Genomic DNA, 23427 nt, shown 5'->3' with positions numbered 1-23427 from the left:
AAAAAAAAAAAGCAACCCTACGCGAAGATGTTAAGATCGGGAAGGAATCGCGTTACTGGTGTTTTATTTGCGAAGTTCCATTTCTAAAGTCCCCTGTTTAGCTGAATATCACTCCACAGCAGGAATTTAAATTCTTACTTTTATATGTATAATATTTAATTCAATTTATTGCGTTTTTAGTTTAATATGTATGTGCTTATGTTAACCAAATAAGTAAATATTAGTCATAAAATTTTCAATTTTATAAAATAAACCCTTCTTTTTCATCCAATATCTTACCAGCGCAACTTACTGTGTCATTACGAATATACTCATCATGGCTCGATTCTGGCGACACGAAACGGTGCGCACTCTTAAAAGAGGGCGCCACAGTTAACTGGTTAAATTAAATGATGTTATATTTACATGAGACACTTGTTTTCCGGTAATGACTTGATTATCTAGAATGTTCTTACGTTTTGTAGGGGAGCCGCCAGATGGTATAGCGGTTAGGGAAGTCGACGACGGTACAGAAGGGCTAAGGTTCGAATCCCGGACAAAGCATAGTTGTAACTGTCCATCCCTTCATAGGAGGTCATGGTGGCTGCCTATTAGGTGCCCGCACAATAAAATGACCATTACTTCCAGGCTTAGGAGTGGGCAGTGTCGAAAAATCACAAGTTAGTGGAGGAGGGGGAAGTTTTGTTTGACTACAAAAACTCCCCCCTCCATTCGAGGAGGGGGGAGTTTTTGTAGGAATGCTTCGCCATTACATTTGCTGATTTTTTTCATACACTAGATTTAAAACATAAAACAATTTATTGAAATTGCAAAAAAAGACATATTAAAAGTCAGGAAATATTGAAGGAATTTCAGTTTTCAATAGCTATATGCAAAAGCTCGTTTGAAACATTAAAATTTATGTTCGTAATCTATTCATCTTATTTCAACCAACAAATAGCGCAAGAGTTTAAAACATTTGCACTCTGAGGAAGCTTAATGAGGCTTTTATTTGCCGGCTTACGTTACAGTGTCGAAGAGAAATAACATTGCAATTGAAATGGTAATTTCTTCTCATATACTCAATGAATGAAGAACTTACGTAAGATAAATAGCGTCTGTTCCGAAGTCATTTATATTTAGAATAAATATTCAATTGAGTAAATGTTACCCATTTTCCCACCTTAAGATATATAAATATAACTATAATTGCAATTTATCTGCTCAGAGAGGGACATGGGATAAAATTAAACTCAGATTTTTAATGTTTTCTGTATTCCGTGGAGGTACATTGTGTCCTATTTGAATTTGTTTGCGCAAATGGATATTTTCTTTTAAAGGCATAGTTTTATTTATGATTATTATTAGGTAAATTGAATAAGTATTTCAAAAACCTGAGATGGCAGGAAAAGTGACTCATCGCTTGCATTTGGAAACATGACTCAACTCGTGGTAGTAAATTTCATATATTCTACATTTATGAACCATTAAATTATTTAAAATGTATATAAAGATACAATACTTTACAGTAGTGATACTAAAGTTTTCAATTTTTGTTTAGATGGTAAGCGTTAATCAAAAGTTTGAGAACCGCTGTCCTATAATATTGTAGCAGTATGACTATCTTCCCGAGCTTTTAAAATAAGATGGTGGGCCCCCCAGCGGCCGAGCGGTAAAGTCGCTGAACACTGGTAGTTCGGTCCGAGCTGAGGTTCGAATCCCGCGAACGGGCTGGCTGCATGGGTGTTTTCGTCGTTTTCCCCATGTGTAACGTGTATACGAGCCAGTTTCCCTTAGAAAGTCCTCCACGAAGGCATCCCTCCCCTTAGGCAGATAGCCCTAGTGAGCTTTGCCATAGTTAAATACACACACATACACAAAATAAGATGGTTGTTATTTTATTATTGAAGAAGTCACTCATTGGTAGCTAAAAAGTTTTACTTACGTTTTCGAAAGTACATAAATTTAATTACTTTTATTTTTTATTTGCTTCCTTTTCTTTTTGCATTTGAAAAGGTTGTTAAAATATTACACTATAAAGCCAGGGTAAAGCGAAGTACTTTTGCGTATGAGGAAGAATAGGAAAGCAAAGCTGCGGATCGACCTTTCAGTAGTGAAGAAGTAAATGTTCATGATCGGGTTGCATTTCTGTACTTCCGTGCAAAGCAATAACTTCCGTTTTACTTCATTTCTAGCATGCACGTTTTACAATAATATATGGCACACCTTTTTCGCAAGTATATACAACTTAAAGAGAGTGCATTGATAAAATCTGTGGTCTCCTATTAGTGGAGGAAAAAAGGGAAACATAGTTTTGCTTTGAATACTATAATCACGTATAACTAGATAACATAAACTGATGAGCACTCAAAAAACTGTGGGAGGAATTATTCTCAGATCTTGCACAACAGTCAGAAGAAGTCAGAAGAAGAAGTCAGAAGAAGGGTGTAAACGACCCTTTGTTCAATCATATACAGCTGAACAGATGGCCCAGTTTAGTCTTACTCAAATCTAACACTTCTGGCGTAACTCAAACAGGAAATGTTTGAGTTACGCCAGAAGTTACTTAAAATAAAATGTAATTAAACTATCCTAACGGCTCACAGGACAATTAAACGCGCAGAAAGGCTGTGGCTCGTAGAAGTCGGTTGAAACAAACTTAATGGCTAGAAGCAATCAGCACCACCGAATCAAATCGCTAGTGATTTAAAGTAACAACGTGGCCAGCATTTTAAAACAGGCAGAACATGCTTTAAATTCACGTTCCAAAAGCTTCGCTTAAAAGCACTTTTTCCTACCTTAATTCGAATACACACGTGCTATCTGAGAGTCTAGAACTTTTCGCCGTCGCCATTTCACCGTGGTCGTTTCGCCGTCGAGACATTTCGCCGTGTAGACATGTTTTCTTTACATGACTGTACTGTAGGATGATCAAAAAGTCAGTATAAATTGGAAAATTTAATAAATCACGGAATAATGTAGATAGAGAGGTAAAAATTGACACACATACGGGGTTGGACCATACGGGGTTGGACAAAAATATGGTAACATCTTTAAAAAAACATGTTTCTTTGCTTAATATGGTGTAGAAAACCCGTTGGCATCCAAAACAGCTTGCAGTCTTCTCGGAATGAATAAATACAGTTCCTGTATGTTTGCCAAGGGAATATTATACCATTCTTCCTGCAAAACGGTGGCAAGTTCAGATAACGATGTTGGCGGTGGATAACGAGAACGCACTTTCCGTTCCATTGTAGACCACAAAGGTTCGATAATATCCAGGTCTGGTGACTGTGGTGGTTAGGGGAGATGGAACAACTCATCCTCGTGCTCAGAAAACCAGTCCTGGACAATGTGAGCTGTGTGAACAGGGGCTTTGTCGTCTTGGAAGACACCATCACCATCGGGGAACAAAGTTTGTACCATGGGATGAACTTGATCGGCCAAAATGTTCACATAAGTCTTGGCAGTCATGACTTAAACACCACCTTTTCCTGTTACGGGCATTAGCATCACTGATGAGTGGCTTCTCAATTGCAGCACGGCCAGCAATTCCCTGTTTATGATGCTACATTCTAATTGTTTTGGGACTCACAGGGTTCGGTAACACAACATTCATTTCAGCAGTAACTTTTGCAGCTGTGGTCTTCTTATTTTTCGTCACAATTTCCCTTAATGATCGTCTGTCACGATCACTCAGGACACACTTTCGTCCGCGCTGTGATTTAGCAGATGATGATTGCCGCTTTTCAAATATGCGGAATAAATCTTCGATACAGTACCTCTGGAAACACTAAACACCTCGGCTACCTTGCTTACGGAAGCACCTACCATACGTGCTCCAACAATTTGCCCACGTTTGAAGTCTGTTAACTCTGACATAATGCAATGACAACCTCACATAATAGTACTCCGACAACAACTGAACTGTTTAGCAAATTTACGAAGTTGTATAGGTGGCGTCAGTAGTCAAAAACGCCAGCGCCACCTACATATATCATTAAAATCAAACTTTCTTTTCAAACATGCATTTCACAAGATGTTTCCATATTTTTGTCCATCCACTGTACTTAAAATAACATGGGGTTTTATTAGAAAAGCAATAACTAGAAAAGCAATAATCTGATCAGAAATACAATAATTGGCATAACAGATTAAGACAAAGCAAAGATGATGTTCTTTACAAGAAATGCTCAATATGTTCACCATCATTCCTCAACAATAGCTGTATGTTGAGGAATAATGTTGTGAACAGCACTGTAAAGCATGTCCGGAGTTATGGTGAGGCATTGGCGTCGGATGTTGTCTTTCAGCATCCCTAGAGATGTCGGTCGATCACGATACACTTGCGACTTCAGGTAACCCCAAAGACAATAATCGCACGGACTGAGGTCTGGGGACCTGGGAGGCCAAGCATGACGAAAGTGGCGGCTGAGCACACGATCATCACCAAACGACGCGCGCAAGAGATCTTTCACGCGTCTAGCAATATGGGGTGGAGCGCCATCCTGCATAAAAATCGTACGTTCCAGCAGGTGTTTATCAGCCAGGCTGGGGACGATGCGATTCTGTAACATATCGGCGTACCTCTCACCCGTCACCGTAGCAGTTACAAAACTAGAATCACGCATTTCCTCAAAGAAAAAAGGCCCGATAACAGTACTTTGTTTTTAAACTTTTTTTGATTCTAATAAAAGCCTATGTCATTCTAAGTATGTGTGTCAATTTTTACCTCTCTATCTACATTATTCCGTGATTTATTAAGGGAACTCATACACCTTAAACCCCTCATGATCTTCGAATATGTGACTGTTGCAATAATTGGGATATTTTATTTATTTTAAAAGCAATTACATCCAACTTTTTACAGCTGACTACATAATATAGCTGCTTTAGAAACTAGTAACCAGAAAGTTTGTGTTGCCACACACATTTTTGTAAGTTAATCCTCTTTGTGACAAAATATTTCGCCATGTTTCCACCTAGCGCGCATGATATTTTAAAAATGGCTAATGGTACATTATTGAAATTTGATGGAATTCTTTATATGGGCGCTATTTTCGAACTGAACCAACAATCTGATAAATATTTTAATATTGAAAAATTTTATGGACGAAAACATTGCAAATTTTGATAATAAAATACATTTTATAAACTCAACTCAAAATAAAATAAAAATTGAACATGAAAATTTTAGAATTTTAGGTTCACAGTAGTTTCCAAATGAACAGAATGTTTTAAACTGTGCGCTCAAGTTGGAAACATGACGAAAAATGTTGTCACAAAGCGGATTAAATTACAAAAATATTTGTGGCAACACAAACTTTCTGATTACTATTTCAGAAAGCAGCTTCATTATGTAGTCAGCTGTAAAACGTCGGTAGTAATTGCTTTTAAAATAAATAAGTTATCCCAGTTCTTGCAAGAGTCATCTATTCGAACATCTTATGGGTTTTAAGGTGTATGAGTCCCCTTAAGTTTTCAAATTTATACTGACTTTTTGATCACCCGGTATATCTTGCCGTATTATACTCGTATTAAATTTATTTAGTTTAATAATTCTCTTTTTCTTTTGTATACTTAATAAAGGTTGCTTGTAATATACATATGTTACCGTGAAAGACCAAAATTGGAGAATGTCGACTTTCACTGGAGAATATCAACATTCACCAAATACGTCGGTGAAAGACCGAATATTTCACTACATTCTTGTATATTCGGACCCTCACCGGTGTATGTCGACAATCACAGATATGCTCTAGTGAAAGTCGAAAAGAGAGGTCATAAAGTACCATAATAGTTTAAATTGTTGCAATAAATAAGATTTGAATCACATAATTTAGTAAGTTTTTTGTTACTGTTATTTTATTTTCTCATTTAGAACGTACTGTATAATTAACTAAGTTTTAAACTTCTATTATTTTCCTTTCTCATTTTGAATGTATCGTGTGTTTTAGGTTCTCATGTTCTTAAGTTCTTATTTCAAGTGCGTTTATTCGCGACTGAATTACGGAGAAGAAAATATAATATTGTTATATGCTCAACATTCACCATTAGTACATGGTGAATGTCGACATTGACCGGTGTAAGTCAGAAATGAGAGTATTTGGAAAATACTTCGGACATACACCAAAAGATTATGTGAATGTTGACATTCACCGGTGAAAGTCGACATTCTCCAGATTTCGGTGTTTCACCGTAACATATATAATTGTTTACTAGTATGAGATATAAAGAAAATGATACATAGTTTGTTAGAAAATTATGTCAGTATCAAAAAGAACTGCGACTAAAACTCTGATATAACAGAAGTTATATTATCGAATTTAAAATCATGCTGGTATAATATTTATACGATTCATTCGTGAAAATTTCTTGAAATTTTAATAGGCTAGTTCAGAGAAATTTTTGAAAATTGACATTTTTATGAAATTTGAATTCAAAACGAAATTACTTTGGAATCTTGTCAGCACACTCTTTTAAAATGAATGTGCTTTTAATTTTAAAATTAATAAGATAAAATTAATAAGCCATGCGTAACGGTGTATTTGTATAAAATTGTACACAGAAAAATTTTATATAAAATGTTCATTAAATTAAATTGCATTATTAAATTAAACAAAATTAATGTATGTGACAGTATAAAATGCAAACAGAGTAATATCTTTATAAATGTACTTCTTTATTTTATTGCTGGTTTATTTTCTTAGTAAAATACATGTTTTTCTTGTACAGTATGTGATTTTTCAGATATTAATTTGCTGTATCTTTTGTAGCTGGTGACCTCTTAATTTGAAGATTCAAAAGGAACTGGTAAGTTTAACACTTTTCACTTACTAAATGAAAATTATCAATCCAAATCCAGTTCATTTACCTACACGAGTCAGCAAGTCTGTCCTTTAGGGCTTGAATATGTATAAAAATTAACCACGATTTTATATTGCTGTAGTGAGCCTTCTAACATCAGCTAACTAAATGAAAACTTAACCTGCAAATTGCGTAGGAGACAAGAGAAACTGCTTGAAAAACTATTCTATAAATTTCTGAACTGGTTCTGAATTGGGTTTATCACTAAAGCCTTAATTTCTGAATTTTGGGATTACCATCACTGAAGGTGAAATTATGTGCTGTGGTAATTATGGGATCATTGACCAAACTAATGTCGAAGTTTATAGATAAAACAATATTCCTTTTATACCGTAGAATGTTTTTGATTTTCTGATAATTCGCTTTGGAACTTCTTATCTTTCGCTGCATAGGGTTTTGCAGTGACTCGAGCAGAAACAGCGTACAGTAAAATTACAGTAATGTATAGAGATGTAATTGCCATTCATGCAGAAATATATCGTACGCACAGTGTTTGAGAAGCTACTCATATTAACTTACTTTTTAATTAAAATTATCATATATATTTTGTGTAAGTCAAATTATGGATCCCGAAAAAGATTAGCTGAAAATTTTTTTCCAAAATCATCATAACCAGAAAATGAGCTTTTTATCTCAAACATTCAGTGCTCTTTTTTTTTTTTTTTTTTTTTTTTTTTTTTTTTTAATCCTTCATTTTAAGTTTCAGATGATTTTTTTGAACAGAAATGTGAAAGTTATATCTGCTGAATAGTAATTTATATTTAAGAAATATTTTTAAGTATATTTCAAAATGACATTTAAGAATGTTGTAATAAATTAGCAAAATGATTTTATATTATTTCAGTAAAACACGATTTCGTAAACACATGTTATATATAGATACCAAATATAGAATCATTACTTTGAATTAATATCATTTTTGGTTCCTGATACCTATCACCATTTGGTTCGGCTGGATGTGGTTACATATACAGTGGTGGCCAAAATTATGGACACTTTTGGAAATTTTTATGTTTTTTAACTTTGTATGCTTATAGAAAATGTTACGTTTCGCAAAATGCAAACTTGTATATATCATTTTAAAGAGAATTTATTATTGAATTCAATACAAAACACAAAATTCAGTTGTTTGCAATACAAAAAAAGACATCATAAAAAGACATCAAAACTCATTATCTCTCATTATATCAGCAACAATGGCACGCAGGTTTTAATGATTTTCGCCTTTCGGTTAATCTTTGGATTATCGTAACTTGGCGACTTTTTGGCGAAAATTTGGCGACCAACCGTGCTACAGCAACCTGCTAGTTTTGCTTTCGACGCCATTTTGTTTTCACGAAGTAAAGGTATGTTTTTTTTTTTTTTTTTTTTTTTTTTTTTACTCAACATTTTTTTCCAACAATCTGCTAGCCAAATTACACTTATGCTAGAACTTTTATGGAACAAAAATGCTTAATCAAGACGAATATTAGGTGCGAAATTGGGAGAAAGTGCACAATCGCCCACTGCTTGCCACGTTTTTAAGAATTGCACATACACGGTATCATCCATGTACACGTCGATCTATTTTCATTTAAAAAAAAACATCCCAGAATTGCACAAAAATGGCATTGCGCACACTCTTGACTTTATCCATGTACACTGCTAAAGTCCTAGGCCTTTATCGCCTTACCAAAATGTCGCCAAACTACCTGTTACCATATTCCAAAGATTAGCCCGCTTTTCTAGTCTAATGGCCAGGAAAGGCTGAAATTCCATCCAATATTTCAATTTTAGTCCGTTAAAACGTATCAAAAAAATGGATCATAAAAGTGATCAGAAATCAATAACGCAAACACACACACACACACACAAACAGACATTCTTCTTAATATGTATAGATTTTGTAAAATTTACGAATTTTTGATTAACAAACTCGTGAGCAATAGGAACACATTCATTAAAGCATTTTTATCTTCAACGCGGGACACTGTTGCCACTCGGAAAAACGGGTTCGAAAATTTACGCTTTCAGAGTTTTTAATTAATATCTCGGCTGATTAAAGTTGTACGAAGATGGGAATAGCCGAAATGCCTTCCCACGAATTTTTAGAATCGAGAATAATGTATTTAATGTTTGACAATGCTATTTTTATTTCATCGTAAAACTCAGAAATGTTTTATTAACAAACTCTAGAATTTGAAAACGAGCAGTGGCAACAACTTTCGAAATAAAGCAGATTTTCATCTCCAGTTTGTGAGACTGTTGCCACTCGGAAAAAAGGAGAGCGAAAATGATCGTTTTTCTGAGTTTTTAAGTAATATCTCTGATTTTAGCTTTTTTTTTTTTTTTTTTTTTTTTTTTTTTTTTGGAAAAAAGTGGACGTCGACCTTTTCCAAGACCCGGAAAAGAATTGTAGAAAGTTTGGTGACGATAGCTATAGTAGTGGCTGAATTATTAGAGAAAACCCAAACACGCAGACTTTCTTCTTTATATGTATGGATACTTACATTATGGAATTTTTATAATTTCAGCAGATTTTTATTCCGTTCGAAATAATGTCCATTAAATTTGCTATCAATAACGTTCCTACGAATAATTTTGAATACTGCTTCTATTAAGTCACAAATTCTGGAGTACATTGCTATGCAAATATTAATGTTTGACTAGAAATACAGGTTCTTTAATGTCACTAACGTCTCATACTGTGTTCCGTATATAATACGGCTGCATTAGCATCATAGTTGCAAGTTGTATCCATCTATATAAAAGTTTTTGAAACTTCAAAAATAGCAATCGAAAATAGCATTGAAATAAAAGCGTACCCACTTAAAGAGAAACCCAGACATCGAAAAGAAATGCAAAATTCCCGCTAAAGTCACCTCCAGGGACGAGGGGTTTAAAGCGTAAAAGAAAACTCCATTAGCGACAATTCGAATGGCTGGAACCAGCTTTTGAGGCTTCGGAAAATTGACGAGTATATATCTCTTTTTTTCCCAGCCATTCACAATTGCGTTTGTATTGAAGTAAGCATTCAGTACGGTATTTTTTTTTTTTTTTTTTTCCGCGTGTTTTGAATGGAATAGTGAGTTATGTTTTTTCAGTGTCGTCTTAAAGTCATTCTCTTGCTTTAAAGATTAAAGGATCCCGTATTTGACTTTCTAGCATAATTTTGAAAAATATTTTTTCGTCTTAAAAATGCAAAAAAAACCTCTTTTTTATAAATAGTTCACAAAATAAGTGTTTTTACTTCCTTGTACGAAGTAAAAAGGAAGTATTGAAATTGTGAAAAGTTTCAGGCAGCATATTTCAACAAAAATATCCCATTTTGACCTCTTTTAAATGCAGTTTAACCATGTATTTCCGTGATATCTGTATGCAAGGACAGAATAAAACACTCTTTTCCTCCAAAAAAAAATTATAAAACTGCTTTAAAATGAATTGTGAAGATAATTTTTCGTGGCATCTGTACGAACGTATGTACCTACTTGCGTATCTCACATAACTCGAAAACGAGTAGCCTCAGAACGTTGAAATTTTGTATATATGACTGCTATAACATGTAGATGTGCACCTCGTATTTTGGTTGCAATCGGCCGCACCAGACGTATATAAATATATTTATATTATATATACACTCTGTTATCCGCTCAGTGATCTCAATTGCTTTACTGTTATATGTTTGTAAATTGTACATTTTTTGCTTTAAAAATGATTGAATTATGTTGTTATTATCTTCCGGTTAAGGTTTTTATGCCTTTAGTAAATCTCTATGCAATATTTTTAGAATTATCAACAATTTTAAAGCTGTTTAAGTGCCGCTAAGCCTAATATTTTTTTTTGGATGGCGGCCATTGCTTGTTTACATTTGAAACAACAGAATAGTGGATTTGTTACCAATCTAGAGAAACTTACCTTCGTAACAACAAAGATAACGCCTTCATATATCATTGCGAATTAAATCATGCTTAATCCTTTCTGGAATGTTTTCGAGGAAATAAGTGTTTAAGATTTACTTCGTAATTTTTAATACAGATATTTTGTGATTTTATGTATTTTTGCCTTGTCATGAAGTGAGAATTGAATTAATTGAATGAGAAATACTCAATCGTCTGTGAAAAACTGTTGCTTTTTTGTTTTGTTTGCTTAATTTCTTTTATGCATTGTTCCAGCTTTATTATAGTATTTGAATAAAACATGTGGCAACGATTATATAATTCTTTAAATGATATAAATTTTGTACATTCTGAGTTATAATATGAACGAAATATAATACTGTTAAGTTAACCTAGCGCCAGAGTGTCGCTATGGTAAACAAAGTGGATTTTAAAGAATGCATTTATTCTATTGTGGTTTATACGCTGTCGGCGAAGTAGGTTTAATTCAATGCAATAAGTTTAAATGAAATGCAAGAAAAAATGCGTATAATTTAATATTCCGTACAAGAAAGTCATGTGGTCTACACATCAGATTTTGTTTTTTATGTGTTAACGTGCTTCACCTTTAGACACTACAAGGAACGGAAAGATTCTCGTGGTGGGCGTTTTAAAGAAAACCGGCTCGCGTTGACATTACACTTGGGGAAAACCACGAGAACGCTCAAGCAGCCACCCTGTTCCCCCAGAATCGAAACTCGAACCATACTACCAGTGTTCAGCGACTTTTACCACTCACCCGCTAATGGGCCACAAAGAGTTTTCGCCCGTTTACTGGAAGTAGTCGAAATTTACAGAAAAACAAATACCGGGTATTTTGCGGCCCCCTTTATTTACTGCCGCGCTCATTTTGCGTGGTTTGCCTAAGCGTCAATATGGTTTTTTATTATTCAAGACATATTATGTTAAATATTACCTAAAGAAGATAAGTTGGGTTACATAATCGTATTCAATGCATTTTCCGTGGTAAGGGGTCAACGATTACCATCCCTCTCCAGGCGCTGTAGACCATTTCTGCGATTAATCATTTGTTTCAAACTGTGTGATTTCAGTAGCTAAGCAACTACTCTGATTCCTTAGTCTTATTCAGTGAAGTAATCGGAATTACTCTAATTATTTATTTTTGTTATTGGTCGCATCGTCAGTCACCGGTGGCCCCCCACGGCACTGTAGCCAAGTTGAGTGCCCCCCACGGCAGTCAATTTGTTAATTTTGTCGTCCAGAAATCGAGAAAGGAAAATTATGTGCATAATTTAATTTTCGAAGGAAACGGTTACAGTAACAACATAACCAACTAAAAATAGTCTTGGTCGAAATAGTCGTAATAAAATTAGAGAATAGTCGTAGAAAAATAGCCGTAATAATATTTTTATATATTTTGCAATTTATACTTTTAACTCTCGTCAGCATAATCACTTGTCTCTTTGACTCTTTGTAATTATTAGGCACTGAAAATTTTAAACTGCGTCAATTTTTTTGTTAAATTTTACTTCAAAATTTTTATTTTTCTTAAAAAGTTAAATATTTTTTTAGCTTTTGGCTTTTCATCTTACTTCGTTCTAAAATTTAATATTTTCTCACGATTTTTCAAAATTAAACCATTGTAAAATTGTTGTTAAATTCTTTTTTAAAATGTTTCCCGTATAGTATAATATTCTTATTCGTAAGTTATATATATATATATATATCTCATTATATATATATGTAACATATAAAAATTACGATGGCTTTGCTCTGCGCAAAAAGGCAACCTATAATTAACTTTCCGCAATTTAAATATCTTCCACCTTGACCAGTAATTTCGAGAACATTCTGGCATGTTATCTAACCGCTAGTATAAATACAGAGTAAGCGCCATTTTCGCCAGATTGCTTTCTTCTACCACTGCTACAAAACCTTGCTGCTGCTTATCCCATCTTTTTCTTCCCTTTGTTAGAATAGTTACGACGTAGAAAGTCTAAATTTAATTTTACTTAGTTTAAATCTCTATTGAATGTGTAATTTGGAAAATTTCATCTAGAGGAAAAATAATCTGCGGTGAGAATTGATTAAAAGTACGAAATCTAAAAAGCTAATCCGGACTCTGGTGTAGTTATAACGTCAAGCTTTGTCATTCCTGTGCCTGACAGTCAAAATATTACCAGTATACTTATACAACTGTCTTTACAAATATATATGTATATATCTAGTATTTTAGGTGTGTAGACGCCATTGGAACTCTTAACAGCTTACAGTCTTAAATGGCTGAGTAGAATGGTAGGAAGAAGATGTTGACACAAACACAAAGTTCAGCTACTTACCATCTTTATTTCTAGCCACATTAGAATCATTTTTCGTAGACAATATACCTTTTTGATCATAAGCAATTACAATAATTTCATATACACTGTTTTTTAAAAGTATGACGTAGTCATTTTAGCAAGACAGAGCAGAAGATAGGGAAAGGAAGAAGAGGCGTAGTTATTTATGAGCGGTATTTAGGTCTAGTAGATGCAGAAAGTATTCTAAGCTGTGATTGGTTAATTTTAGGTTGTTATGTCACATGGAAAGATCTCGAATTTAGGAGAGCAGTTGAATTTAGGGGGTAGAACATGAAATCTAGAATAGTTAATTTTGAGGTCGCTAATTAATCTTAAAGCAGCCATCGTATTTTGTTATATCTTACTTGTATATATGTAATAATAAAATTCCATAGTCAAGAATACACTTAAAATTCTAACTGTATGTTCTTTTCATTTTAATGGCGACGTTCTCTTATTTTGAAAGTACGTGGAATTAAATCCACAGTCCCGTAGTCAAATTGTTTTTCCCGCCTTCTCTACACGTACAATTTTAGAATGTTGTGGAAATATATAAAGCGAACTGGTTTGGCTGACGAGGCTGACCTCATTTCTTGGAAGCTCCGCCTTTCCAGAGGCTATAAAAGGACTCGCAAAAGAATATCGGGGACTTTTTCTTAAATGTCACGATGCAATAAACTTCATACAAAAAGTTATTAGTAATTCCTTTTATTTACTCCGGATATCTGACTTTGTAACTGCTATTTCTCCTGAATAATAATAAATGGATCCTGTTTTTTAAACTTATCGTCTGATAATTTAAGCTACGACTACATTTTATGATTCTTCACCAATCTTTTATGCTGGACAAAAGCTGGTACATCACATATATATATGTAAAGCGAGTTGTTAAAATTAGCAGTTGGCGATTTCATTAGAACATCTCGGGACATGGAGACTTACGCGTTTATTCAATAAAATAAATACTTATTTATTCAAGTCGCAATTTTGTAGTAATTTTGCGGAATCACATCTGTGGAAGCTTGCAACAAATATTTCTGTCAAGTGTCAATGCTTTTCAGTTTGAAAATTTAGCTTACTAAAAAAATAAAAGCTCAGACTTGGTTCGAATCTTGAGGAATGGTGTAACTGCACTGATACATTCACGGTTTCGTTCCCACATATAACGGACCGAACATACCCTTTATACCCTACTAGATAACTTTAATTTGCTTTCCTTCAATCAAACCCAATCTAAAATAATTGCACAGATTTCAAGGTTTCTACCAGTTAGATTATTTCAAGGATCATGTTTTGCTTGTAGATGATGGAAGAGCTATAAGCTACAACAAATTCGTAATAGTATCGAAATTAATAAAGCCACGTAAGTTCAGTGTTAAGCCAGTAATATATGAAGCAACGTTTCTACCAATAAGGGATGTCATTTTGATTCAACCCACATGACACCAGTCATAAGATGCAGGATCAGTGATTTTACAACCAATCCAGCATCTGCACTCACCTGATACAGTAATTGCATTCCACTGACTGGAACCTGTAAATATGCAGTGCCGCTCATCTGAGTATGAGTAAATAATTTGAAATCAGTTGAGTTGAGGGATATTAAGGCTTATGTTGAAATCAATATCCACGTGAATTGCGATGGAGTCTCTGTTAATCCTGCTTCTCCCGCCCACACACGCCAAGTAACTCGATTCGAATCAATCTATTTAATTGAATATTTAGGATTGTTATGTGGATGTTATGATAATGTTGATATAACTTCTGTTGTTCTTGCCTCATTCGCAATGTTATAGTGTCAATTTTCCTATGGAAATAATTTACCTGCTTCAAACGAGATATGGAAGTAATTCATCAAGTCTGTAATTAATTGCAGAATAATGATAATTGTGTAAATGTCGGAGATGCGACATATTAGATTACACAACTTCAGCGAAACTCAAAAAATCCCCGAAATTCGGAAAGAATATTTTTTTTAACTTATAAATTTATTTTGCTTGCTATAAATAAGACTCTTGCATGATGATCGAATTTAAGATGGCTTCATATGTAGGACAATCCTATGTTTTTAAAAGACTTACGAGGCAGAAACACTTGTATATAAAACAATTACCGGTACATGGGCTTGATTAAGTGTTATTAAAGGTATATTGTCTAAATACCATGTTTTGAGGTAAATACGTGTTTGCCTGAAGCAAACATTAGACCCCCAAATTAATAAGAAATGCTCAAAGAAGATAAGCCAGCTCGAATAGCTTTTCTGTAGATTTTGTATATTTAACATATCAATGGCTTTTAAACATTTTAAGTGCAATTTCAGAGCCGTTTAATTAATGTTTAAATGGTATTTTTTTAACGTTTGATCTGAGAAGTCTTTTTTAAAATATAAGACTGCGTCATTATTTCCAGGATAAATCATTATCACCATGCGTAAAACTTCCAGAGGTACAGCGCATGGACAAAAATATGGAAACACCTTGTGAAATGCATGTTTGAAAAGAAAGATTGAATGAAATATGTAGGTGGCGCTGGCGTTTTTGATTACTGACGCCACCTATACAACTTCGTAAATGTGCTAAACAGTTCAGTTGTTGTCCGAGTACTGTTATGTGAGGTTGTCATAGCATTATGTGAGAGTTAACAGACTTCGAACGTGGGCAAATTGTTGGAGCACGTATGGTAGGTGCTTCCGTAAGCAAGGTAGCCGAGGTGTTTAGTGTTTCAAGAGGTACTGTATCGAAGATTTATTCTGCATATTTGAAAAGCGGAAAAACATGATCTGCTAAATCACAGCGCGGACGAAAGTGTGTCCTGAGTGATCGTGACAGACGATTATTAAGGGCAATTGTGACGAAAAATAAGAAGACCACAGCTGCAAAAGTTACTGCTGAAATGAATGTTGTGTTAAGGAAAAGGTGGTGTTTAAGTCATAAAGCCTGGACTATAAAGCAGTGGAAGCGAGTAATATGGTCCGACGAGTCTTCTTTCACATTGTTTCCCACTTCTGGCCGAGTTTACGTCTGGAGAACGCCATCTCAAGCTTATAATACAGACTGCTTGTTGCCAAGAGTGAAACATGGCGGGGGTTCTGTTATGGTTTGGGCAGCCATATCGTGGTTCTCTGCTAGCCCCATGATAACTGTGTCAGGGCACATGACTGCCAAGACTTATGTGAACATTTTGGCCGATCAAGTTCATCCCATGGTACAAACTTTGCTCCCCGATGGTGATGGTGTCTTTCAAGACGACAAAGCCCCTGTTCACACAGCTCACATTGTCCAGGACTGGTTTTCTGAGCACGAGGATGAGTTGTCCCATCTCCCCTGGCCACCTCAGTCACCAAACCTGAATATTATCGAAACTTTGTGGTCTACATTGGAACGGAAAGTGCGTTCTCTTTATCCACCGCCAACATGTTATCTGAATTTACCACCGTTCTGCAGGAAGAATGGTATAATATTCCCTTGGCAAACATACAGGAACTTTATTTATCCATTCTGAGAAGACTGCAAGCTGTTTTGGATGCCGACGAGCTTCCTACACCATATTAAGCAAAGAAACATGTTTTTTTTAAAGGTGTTTCCATATTTTTGTCCAAGCCCTGTATTTATTTCCTACTTTCTACGGTCCATCAATTGTGGTGGGGTTTGCACATAGAAAGATCTCTTTTCAAAAGGTTTGGTTTTGGATTATTTGAGATTATGGCAAAGCCTCGAGAGCTATCTGCCTGAGGAGAGGAATGCCTTTGTGGAGAACTTTCTAACAGAGAATGTTTAGTATACACGTTACACATTATGGAAAACCACGAAAACGCCCGTGCAGCCAGACCGTTCGTGAGATTCGAACCTCGGACCGAACTACTAGTGTTCAGCGACTTTACCGCTCCTCTTTTCAAGAGGCCAGAGGCACAGTATTTTACTAGGGTACTTCGTAGGAATGCGTTAAAAATGTGTATGTACAAGGCCTGTATCGATCTTCTTTTTTTCAAGGGATGTAGCGATACTTTTGGAAGTATCTGGTTGTCTCTTGTTGAAATTTCACTCTTTGAAAGTCATTGGAATTAAAAAATAAAATTTCTTCTGTAAATATCGGACATAAAACGTTTATTTGATAATACGATGAGTTTAACGACTTTGTTACCAATCTTCTTATTCTTATTTCCCATTGCAAAAAAAAATCGTTCGATAGTCATTTTAGTAAGGCGTTTGCCTTACTAAAACTTTCTCTGCATCGACGGAACCAGGTTTGCACAATTGTCTTAGCTTCCTGTAACGAATGGACCTTTTTTACTTCCATGCACGAAGTAAAGGAGACACTGTAATCACGAAAAATTCCAGCTCTCATATTTCAACGAAAATATCCATTTTGACCGCTATTGAATGCAATTTAGCGATGTTTTTGCATGACATCAGTACGTAAGGACAGGAAAAAGACCTCCTTTCCCCCAAGAGGTTTAAAAAATTGATTTAAAATGGATTCAGAAGAGATTTTTCGTGTCGTGTGTACGTACCTATGATTTTACTTTACATAACTCAAAATTGAGTAGCCTCAGAACTTTGAAATTTTATATATAGGACTGCTACACTGGTTATAATAATTAAGGAAAAATCACGATTACTCAAAAAGTTACGTGTAGAATTTAACGAAACTTACCCGCAATATACAACACATAGTAAGGTATCGAATAACATAAAAAGAAATTACCAGACAATTATGGTAGTATAGAAATTAGCACATGTATAGAATGAACAAATCGAAGATATCAGTTTGCTATAGTAAAAGTACCTTCAATATGGAATATAATCGCCTCTAGAAGAAATACAGCACTTTCAGCGATGTGTGATGCTTTCAATTATGCGGTCTAACAGTTTCATAGGGAGAGACAGCCATTGCTCTTGCAAAGCAGTTGCAAGCGCGACAAGGGTCTGAGGGGGCGGATTGAGAGCAGCTAGACGTCTCCCTAAAGCCTCCCAAACGTTCTTAACAGGATTCAAGTCCAGGAATCGAGCTAGCCACTCCATACGCATAATTGTTTCCTGTTGAGGCTAATCATATACGATGCGAGCTCTGTGTGGTCTTGCATTGCCGTTCTGTAACAGGAAAGCATCACCTATTGCCCCGGCATTTGGACGTACATAAGCATTAAAGATGTCATCTGTATAAACATGAGCATTCACGGTTCCCCTTGGAAAAACATGGTGGTCTGTGCGTCCACCCGAAGAGTCCACCCCAAACACAGATACTGCCTCTTCCGTATGCATCTCTTTCACGGATGTTTGACGGATGATAACGGGTTCCAGGTTCTCTCCATATCAAATAACGCCTACTATCGCGTTCTAGACTAAACGTGGACTCATCCGTAAAGAGAATAGCCCTCCATTGCTCAGGCGTCCAGTGGACATGTTGTCGTGCCCACTGCAAACGGTCCCTGTTATGGCGTGACTTAAGCTGCACGCATGTGATTGTTCGCCTCGCATACAGACCACCTTTGTGAAGCCTTCTACGCACAGTTGACGTTGACACGAAACTTCCGGTGGCTGCAGCAAGGGAGGATCGAAGAAGAGTCGGAGTAGCGATTCTATTCCTGAGTGCACATAATGTCAAATATCGGTCATCGGCGCTCGTCGTAGCGGTTGGCCGTCCTTGGCTGAACCTCCTAAGTGCCGAATCTCTGATTTGAAATAGCCTCCAAAGTCTATGAACCACAGAAGGTCTCCCATTTAGCCATCTGGGCACTTCTGTTTGACTTTTCCCTGCCTCTAGTCTCCCAATCGCTTTCTATCGTAGTTCTGCAAGCAAATAATGCCTGGAGATCATTGTTACGAATCGGCTATCTCAGATTTCTGATGTCACTATCACAGTGAAATATGTGAGCTTGCTCTCAAACATGGACTTTTATGCTCGTAGCAGATGACGTATTCCAAGTGCAGCGCCACTAATTTGCATATCAGAGTTTTACTCAGCTACTCTCACTTGGCAACATATTCAAATTTTACACGATTTGGCTTATTTTTGAGGGAGTTATCGCTATGTTTGTGATTTTTACTTAGTTTATGATAGCCAGTGTATAACATGTAGTTGTGCACTGACGTTTTTGTGTTACAATCGGCTGCACCAAAAGTATATAAATAAATAAATATATGCCCGAGTAACAGAGTGGAAATATATATATATATATGTGTGTGTGTGTGTGTGTGTGTGTAAGAAATATAAAGAGTATGCAAAAGATTAAATTTCATCCTGAACATTACGCACTTTCTTTCCACGCTTTGGCCTAGCTGTACTCCTGTCTGCTGCTGCTTTCTTGCTACAAAAATTTATCAAAAATATGAGCCTTTTGCAACAGGCACATTTAATGTGCCGACTTGTACGTAGCCTTCACATGTTGCTGAAAATAAAACTGAAGATTTAATCTGCCATCGCCTTCATTTTTTTAGTCATTATGGATTAACACTTCTACGCCATCCTAATTCCTCCTCCTGCTCTTCAGTTACTTCTAACTTTGTTTTTACTGCATGTATATATCCACTCTGTTACTCAACTCGGTGAATTCATTTTTTTATTATTCTTATTATGTTGGTAAATTGTGCATTTGAGTTTTGAGTATTGAGATGTTTTTAGTTTTTATGTATTTTTTTTCCCTTGCCGCGAATCGAGAACTGAATTATTTGAAGCCGAAATCTGTCTCTAATGAAATTCGAGAAAGTAAATTTAAATAAAACGCAGCAAAAAATGCGTACAACTTAATATTCCGTACAAAGAAATTATGTGGTGTCCGCAGAAGATTTTTTGTTGCAGTCATTTAGGTAAATCCATATTTATTTCCTTTTATCTCCTGCTGAATAGTGTTCATACAGGGTTCTACGAGTTGAGCCACGTGGATCGGCAAAAGCTGGCGTCTACAGATATTTTCTTTGTATCCATGATTTAACTTTAGAAACATAAGAAAACAGTAGTATGTATGTACATTCTTTCGGTAGAGTTTTTATTTTAATTCATCCTTCCATGTAGTAGAAATGTTAGCCAATTTAATAGCGTCTTTTTTTTTTTTTTTTTTCTTTCATAAACGTAGACACCATCGTACTCGGCATATGGTATGCAATAGCTAAGTCCCGAATATGCATGCCATTTTCATACTTCTCAACAATCTCTTTTTTTCCTCTCAGTGGTAATCCTAACAATTCTCTCCGTTGCTTTTGATTTTTCTCATTAACTTACCTAAAACTCATTGCTAATTAATTTACAAAAAAATTAAAAAGACAAAGAAAAATCTGAAAGGGTTCAATTTTTAATTTAATAAATTTAGATTTTTAATAATCGCCCAAAAGGAGTTTTTAAATTTTTTACGCCCTCGCGGAGCTCGCAGTCTACCAATGTGCTATTAAACTCACTTCTGCAAATCCAATTCTTTTTGGTATTTTAGCTTTAATAATAAGCACCATTTCCTTGGCTTTTAATAATAGTTCACTAATGATAATTACTAATATATCTACGTGGATATTTAATTATTGTTGTTAATATTATTATCTTCTCTTGGATATACTGAGATTTATTTTTATTTTAAGATACCAAAACCAAATTGCGTTATGAATGAAAGCAATGAAAGCTTAATTTTAGAATGAGCAACTTTACTTTTCTTACCCACTGCACTCAAATTTATGCCTGTATTTATTTAGACTGACACATTGCATTAAGAAAACTTGTAGAGTAACTTAAATTAAATAATATATAAATTTAATTGAAAAAAAACCTGAAAGTATTCAGATATTAACGATCGGCCCAAAGAGCTCTTTTTAAAGTTTAATACAGTTTATAAATAAAGCATATCGATAAAGATGTTCTGGAATGTTGTCGAATGTTCTGGACTTTTCTAGAAATTTATAGAAGGAGAAACCTCCCTTATATCTTTAAACGCACGCTGTTCAGGAAAAAAATGATTGACATAAAGCGATTGAAATGGGTATAGAGTGCTAGCACACCATATAACTCCCTTGATGGTACCGGAACTCGTTCCTGGGTTTTAGCGGCACGCATATTGTACACTTACTTTTTATAATATATATTGATTATATGAATATGTATTTAGACTAACATTGCATGCACACGTCAATCTTCTTTAGAACTTACCTTACCGGTGTGCTAGCAGAGTACCAACTGTGTCAACTTAAAGTGCCTTCGAATGCCTACATCACCTTCCAACCTATTGCAATGAATGGTACACCGCACGTATACATCATGCACCAACTCCGACTATGCCTAAGCACTAGTGCACACATCAGTGAAGATCAGTACCTACACCGTGCTTGTTCACAGTCATAGTAACTTTGCAACCATTGTGACTGTGTACTGAAATTACTGTGCCTAACATAGTGTCTGCGCTGTAGTGACTGTACCAACCTATAGCAATTGCATTAAAACTTAGTGACTGTGCCAAACTCCAAATTTAGTGCTATTAGTACCACAGTGTACACTAAACTTTAGTGTAGCCCGAACTCTTGCAAATTTGAACTTTTGTACTTTCAGCGAACTCTAACACTAACTCCTGGCACCATAATTCGACATATGGTACTAATAGCTTCATCTCTGTGTTTAAGTGCTCACAGCACATTTGCAACCCCAAGGATACCAGCAATACACATATGACTCTAAAAGTATTTATTACTCTTGTTTTTACTCTTGTATCTTACATATGTGCCTCTCTTCATATTTATCTTAATATCAATGCATCCTTATGTTCGTATCTGTTAGTATTTGTTTGTTTTTGCCTGTATATGTATCTATTCTTGTATTTGTTTTGTATATTTTTATGTATCTGTATTATTCCAACAGCCATGCACACCCACAAAGTTATTGTCACGCAACCATTGTCAAACAATAATCTTCAGCCCCTATTTGGCCATGCATTGATCTTTAGATCTGTATTATAAACTCCCGAGGCAGCCTCACGGGGCCCCAGGTAGTTGTTATTCCTAGATAGGGGAGGGCGTGGGACACACGCCTGTTTACCTATGTTAAACACCAGGCGTCCCCGTCCTCCGTCACCTGTCACCTGTAGATTTAAAAAGGCAAAAAATAAGTTATATATTTCTATAAAAATATTTAATGTTCTGTAATTGTTCTATATCACAATATATATAGTTGTAAAAGTATTTATTAACGAGCGCACAAAAAGTTGTAAAGAAAATACGCACCAAAACGGAATACCTGACATTTAGAATTAACGTTTTTGTCACAGAGAAATAACATTGGAGAATAATATTCTCACAGCTGGAACTCGACTGATGTAAGTTGTTTTTGTCGCCACAAGAGGGCGTTCAATAAACTAGTTCAGTTACATCCAAATAGTTAGTTCTGTTACAGTTTTACTTAGATGCCACGAATTAAATCATTTCTTTTATTGAAATGAATCGGATTAAAAGCAAAAAAAAAAAAAAGAACTTCTGAAAGATTTCGTAATTTATAATACGCCCAAAAGAAAATTTTTTAACGTTTTGTGTGTTACCTTTATTTATTAAATACCATGTTATTTGCACTTAAACCACATAAATTCAATTCAACAGCAATATCACAAAATATTTAAAAACATAAAAACTGCATTTCTTTAGAATTTCTGATACACAGTCTCGCGGGCTGGAGATAAAAAATTATTTTTCCGTGTTCTCATTGCTCGCTTTGAAATCGTTGAGTTTCTTAATCAGAAATTCGTTAAAGTTTTACAAAATTTGAAATAGATAATAAAACAAATTTGAAATTCAAAATTCGGGCTTCCAAGTGCCCATGTTCGGTTGGAGGATTACGTTATTCAACATTTGAAGGCTGTAATTACCGTTGTTTTTTTCACAGTGCGAGAAATATTCATGCAGATTCTTCATTATTTAGTTTTTTTAAATACACTCATGTCCATAAATTAAGGATAATTCGGAGTCACGCGGAAATCGAACTCTAAAATAAATATATCACCTGTAAATTCACTACACACAACTTCAAGAATCATATGCAAATTTCAGGAAGTAACCAGATGACACCGATGGTACGTCACAGTGACGAGAGTGTAAGAGTGATATATATAAGGAATTCAGGCAAAGACGTAAAATTGTTCGCAGGCGCTTTATGAGCATTTCAGTGCAATAAACGAATAGTTATGACACAAAGGACGCATCTGGATGATTTTTTACGTGGTAGAATTATCGGCCTGCGGTTAGCCTGGAGTAGAGATCATGCATTGTGGACACCGCAACAGTGGGCTTGTGTGATGTTTTCCGACGAGTCCAGGTTTAGCTTGCAGTCTGATTCTCGCCGGACTTTCATATGGAGAGCTCCAGGTACCCGTTACCACCAAGAAAACATCATTGAACGACACCGTTACG

The 23427-nt window shown here is 35.3% G+C and overlaps 1 protein-coding gene across 1 annotated transcript in view; it reads left to right on the top strand.

Moving 5' to 3' along the window:
- LOC118202547 (protein O-mannosyl-transferase Tmtc3-like) overlaps nucleotides 1-23427 on the top strand; it is a 707071-nt gene that overhangs the window by 180032 nt on the left and 503612 nt on the right. The window contains exon 2 of the mRNA XM_085824627.1: nucleotides 6756-6792. The gene's annotated coding sequence lies outside the window, so the exon portion shown is untranslated. The remainder of the gene's footprint in view (nucleotides 1-6755; nucleotides 6793-23427) is intronic.

Source organism: Stegodyphus dumicola, chromosome 10 (genome assembly GCF_044657685.1).
Source record: "Stegodyphus dumicola isolate Sdum_Otavi_A_Nest chromosome 10, ASM4465768v1".
NCBI classification, from domain to species: Eukaryota; Metazoa; Arthropoda; class Arachnida; order Araneae; family Eresidae; genus Stegodyphus; species Stegodyphus dumicola.
This window is presented reverse-complemented; position numbering and strand designations above follow the sequence as displayed.